Raw genomic sequence first — 6,000 nt, 5'->3', positions numbered from 1 at the left:
GGGGAGGGGGTGTTGGGAGGGTATTTTTTTAAAAATCTATATTACAATATAATTTTATTTTTATAATTTATATTTATATACATAATATAAATTCAAAATTTATTTTATGTAAATTTTTTATGTCAACGCTTGAGTGGTAAGGTGTTTCTAAAAATATTCACAATTACCTTTTTTCTAATTTAAAAAAGTTTTAAATTTTGTACATATTAGTAAATTCCAGCCATATTGAAAAATTCGATGACTGAAGTCTTGTAATTACAAAAAAAAAAAAAAAAATTCTGGGATTTGCGACTCTTATATTTGATGTTCTTATTTTGCCATCTTTTTGTATATATAGCAATAAATATAATTAAGCTTATATATATCCTATTTATAATTAACTCTTACTAACATATGAATATTTATCTTATTCAACAGTATCTTTAATTTAATGATTACGAATAAATATGTTAGATATTGATTGAAATTTTACTATAACTGGATTTATCGTTGTTGTTTTATTTTTCTCAAAAAAAAAAAAAAACAATGAAGTAATGTGTGTTGAATAAGAGTGGAATTTAGACAAGACAAGGTGGCCTGTTAGTAAGAACATCTTATACATATAACTTTTGTCATGAATTTGAATTTTTTAAAAAATAGTTAGAGAACCAGTACTGATCCTCCTCGTATTAGGAAGGGAAAAAAAAAAAAAAGAGTAGAATTTAGGCAGCATAGAGTGGGGCCATAGTCAGAGGAATAATGACTCAGTAAGTTAGGAGACATGGGGAGATGTGATTAACACAACATTGCTCGTTTCTTGTCTTATCAAATAATAACAGTGGGGTTTTGCAAAATTTGTTTGGCTTGGTAATATGTTTTCACTAGGATTTGTGATGGCTATTGCTACTGTTTCAATCATGTTCCCAAACATGTCCTTCAGCTCTCAAGAACTCATGTTTCAGTACTTCTCAATTCCACAACATGCGAAACTCATCAATTCTCATAAATTTCCTAGATTAGTGGCTGTAATCATATTTGTGGAACTTGAATCTTGATCCAATACTTACTTCAAAGGAAAAAATCCGTCCCTAATTTTTTATATAATATGGAAAAATTAATTTTTGTTTTTTTTTTATTTTAAAATTTTTAATATGCGAATAAATTGAAAACTAGAGGCATTTATTTTGAATAAATAAATTATAATTAATTAAAAAACTAAATTCAGCGTACGTTTTGCAAAGACTCAACCCCATTTCCTCCCCTACAGCCTTGGCTCACAAATTGGTCCTCCTGCAATTGTGGGCACTGACAGTCGATGAGGCAGAGTCCCCCAACGAGGGTTGTGTGGCATGCTTCTGGAGAACCTTTTAAAAGGTTTCTGAAAATAAATTAAATAAGATTTATTAGTATTTAATTAAAAGAGTATGAAAAATAATAATAATAAACTATCATGTCACTTACAGTATTCATAAACGCGTCTCAAGTATTAAGCATAGTTGTCTGGTCAAGGATGGGAATCGATGCTCAATTACATGCCCTAGACTAAGGTCGGACGACGGTTGATAGTAGGACCGTACTCATATGGACTCAGAGCTTAAGTGTTCACACTATATTTCACATAGTCTCTGGTGTCATGGAATGTTGCTAGACTGCTACCCATGATAACGGGCCATTTTCGATTATGGGATAATAAAAAAAGAATTAATTAAATTAGATTTAATCAATTGTGTTGGTCTTACAGGCCCAAGTTTTGCTGAGGGTGAACTTAAAGAGTCACACCCTACTACTATAATGGAATGAAATTGATTTAAAATTAATTCCAGAAGAGTCAGATTAATTTAATTAGATTAAATTAAACTTTGAAGAGAATAAATGATTGAATCATTTATTTAGATCAATCCATTGGATGGATGACTTAAAATTTAATTAATTAGATTAATTAAAATTTTAAGAATTTTATTGGATTTGGTCCAATTTATAAATTGAAAAAGAGATGATAAAAGGCTTGGATTATTTAATTAGATTAAAGGATATTTTAATGTTAAGTTTACAAATTAAACTAGATTTGATTTAAAATCCATAAGACGTGGCTTGATTTAATTTTAATTAGTCAAGCCCGATCCATCAAATACATGCCCAAGGCCTTGGTTGGACCTTCGCTAAGTCAAGGAGGACAATTTTGGAGAGCTTTTTTTTTTTTTTTTGGCTGATTTTGGAGGCTTATTTCGTGCTCAAGGGTGTTGCTAAGGTTAGGTTGATGTTTTGGAGCCTAATTGGGCTATGATTCCTTGTGTATGTATGACTATAGGTCATATATATTACTACATCTAACCTTAGCCACATACACAACACGCACAAGTCTCTCCAAACACCTAAATTTCGTGCCTTTCTCTCATATGCTCCATGTTTTAGGTTTTTTTTTTTGTTTTTTTGTTTTAGAGATCAAAGAGAAATAAAAGAGAGACCAAAACACGTTAATCCATAGCGATTATTTTGATATCCATCTCTTCTTTGGAGTTTTTGCTAGCAAGAAATCTCCACACCCTTTAGTGGTGATGTGTCATTCTTGAAAGGATCTCTAAATCGAGATCTTGCTGTGGAAGGATTCAAAAACAAAAACGAAAAGGAGACAAGGCTTGTAGCCAAACAAAAAAGACGACGAGGGTAAATCTTTTTCCATTTATGCTTATTGTCTTTCTTGCATTTTTTGTATGGCCTATATGTTTATTTTGTACACCGAACACTAAGGAAAAAGATCAAGGGTACACCTTTTGATCGGGATTTATTGTTTGATTTATGGTAATCTTTTATTTTTCGTGCTTCCACCGGGTTTCTCGGGCCGATCCGCTCCCTTTGAATACCCTCCAAAAAAATTATGATTTGAATTTATCTGGACAGAGTTATGGCCGTTTGAAGAGGTCTTGCTAGGCCAGTCTGAGAATCTCGGGCATCTGTTACTTGTTGCTTAAGGAGTTAATTCCAATTGGATTATTTGGAATTAGTTGAAGATCTTTTAGTATGACGTGTATTAAGGTATCAGTGACGTGTATGATGTGTCGTCATTGATGTATGCAGACTCAACCTGCTAGAGTGGTCTCATTTTCTAGGCCTGTCAGGTTAGTAAAAATAATACAAAAATATGGACTTATTATGTTGCTAATGAGCCAACAGAATTTGACCTACTGGACTGCTCAATGGAGGCCCACGTTTTTATCTTTAAACTTTGAGGGGGCCAAAAAAAAAGAATTTGAGGAGACATCACTCTAGTTTTTTGTGCAAGGCCAAGTTCCTTTACAAATTAATATGCTTACTAAGTGGTCCAATTTCAAGCAGGCTGTGAGAACACAACAATAGCTTAGGTAGCCCAATTTTGTTCTGGCCCAGGATTAGGAGGATATGTAGACCTCATATGTTTGTTAAAACTTTGTGCCGAGTACAAGATATATATGGACTAGTTAATTTTGATCACTAATTTGATTAAGTTACAAGAGTACTATCTTTATACCTCTTCTTATAATTAACTACCGTACTTCACAGCACATGGAAAAATTATGATTAATGAGTGGGATTAGTAAAAACTCATTATCATTAATGTCTTCTTTTTACCTTAAAAACCCACTTAAACAAGTTTAGACATATAAAGCCCTACCCTAGTTGTGGTCCTAAAACTTTTTTCCTACTTGGTAAGAACACTCTAATTAATTATTGATATAATTAGAATTTAGACACCATTCCATGTGACTTGCACAGCGAAATCACAAGGGGAAGTCATGTTGGAATCACATTATTGGTAGTGATCACTTGTGGGATTAAACTATATAGTGGCAATAGGAAAAGATCATTAATTTATGGGAAACACACTTTTACACACACATATGTGTGTATATATTCTTGGATTATATTTGTGAATAATCAATAAATATATTGGAGGAATCTATATATAATAATATAAAAATACTGAGGTCGTTTTTAAGAGTCATAAAATATTTGGATGACATTTTTGTATTTTATTTTGCCACATAAGCAATTGTTTCTTTTAAGAAAATAATTTATATTTAGATAAATTTATTACTGTTTGTCTTTATTCAGAAGATTTAGCAAGTTTATTTTTGGATAATTTTTTTTTTATTTTAATTAAATTTAGTAAGTGGACAATATTTTATCATTATTCAAGAGATTTACATTTTTTTTTAAAATATAAATTAGTTAGTTACATAATTCTTATTTACTTTTATATCTACTTGTATTTTTCTTTATTATCGATTATTATTGCATTAAATTTTAGAGTATTTATTAGTTTATCGTTTCTTTATCTTATAATATTATTTTAGTTCATTATTATATTTTTTTATTAGTTTTAAAACATAATTTTTCAAGTAAGTATCTTGTGTGCAGATTGATTGGACCATGTTTTTTTCAAATTAATTTTAGATAATTCTTTAACTATTCATCTTTTTCCCAAAGATTTATCATATTTTTCTTGAAAAGTTATCTTTATTTCTTATTTATCTAAAAAAATGAATAAATTTATGTAGATAAATAATTAGCCAGTAACTTAATTTAAATTTATTTTTTTATCCAACAATATTTTTTTTATTGACTATTATAATATTAAATTTTAGATTATATATGCATTAATTATTGATTTCTATACTCTATAACTTGAATTCTTTTTTATTTTTAATTAATTACTCTAAAAAATATAGTTCTTCCTTGCATGCCTTGACACGGAGTAATTATTTTAGATAAAATAAACAGAGTATTTTGTTCATCAATTTTCTCATAATTGGGTTTTAAAATGTGACCTTTTAATCACTAATTATTGTTGACCTATTTCATTTTTACTTTCGAGAAAGAAGGGAGAATTAACATTCTATATATATATATATTCAGCCTTTTATGAAAATTAAAAATTGCTTCAACGTTCCCATTAATCACTAATTATCGACACTAATTATTAACTTAATTATGTGTTTCACAATTATTAAAACTTGATCTTGAAATAAATGACAATGTCATGATCATAATCCGATGTCTAAATAAGGTTTAGCGGTCATAATCACGATTATGACTTCCAAAATAAGTTGCACCAATAATTGGCGTGCCTAATCTATATATATATATAGATTAGAGTACTCAGTGTTCATGTCATCCTTGATTTCCATATCTAGAAGCCCAACTTTAAATTTCTTTTAAAAGCACTGCATATGCTCCCGATACTGTTAATTATTATATACGGAAAATAATATTTTTGGTCGCATAAGTTAGATTTGTTTTATTTTTGGTTCTATTTGTTATAGAATTAGCACTTATCATAATTTATAAATATTAGCACTTTTTTATTAATCTTATTCACTTTTTTTACTTCAATCTAACGGTGTAACGCACGTGCCTAGTATGTACTCGTTAAGTATTTTTAGCTTGAGAGAAAATTGGCTTGTTTTTTAGCTTGAGAGCATTTTAAAGGAAAAACATAACTACATTTGAGGGGAAAAAATATATCTCAAAGGAAATTAGAGCGAAAAATATAGCGATTTATCTCTTTTCTCACAAAAAATTGAATTTTATCCTTTCCATATTTCTACAAGTTGAAGCCAAATAGAAGCAACACAAAGAATCATATATTCCACAAGTAAATCAATTAGGCTAGTGAAGTACTTATATATTACTATTGGAAAAAGGATCAATTTTTCCTTCAGTGAAAAATACTTGAAGGCCATGTGCTTGACACATGACGTACATCATTAAATAATAGATAAAAAGGTATATGGGGCTCAAAAGTGCTCATTTTCATAAGTTATGGGACTAAAAGTGGTAATCCATAATGAATGAGACCAAAATACTATCCACATATTTTATTTCAATTTTTCTAAGCGATGAGGTATTATTATTTGAAATAAATCGATTACAATCATTCATGTTGAATATTCAAATGTAACACAAATAACTATAACAATCATATCCTAATCAATAATATTATATAAAGTACATCTAACTATCACCACTATAACAGTAGAACAA

This window comes from Sesamum indicum, linkage group LG6 (genome assembly GCF_000512975.1).
Source record: "Sesamum indicum cultivar Zhongzhi No. 13 linkage group LG6, S_indicum_v1.0, whole genome shotgun sequence".
NCBI classification, from domain to species: Eukaryota; Viridiplantae; Streptophyta; class Magnoliopsida; order Lamiales; family Pedaliaceae; genus Sesamum; species Sesamum indicum.
The sequence above is the reverse complement of the archived record's forward strand: the minus strand, read 5'-3'. Positions refer to the sequence as shown.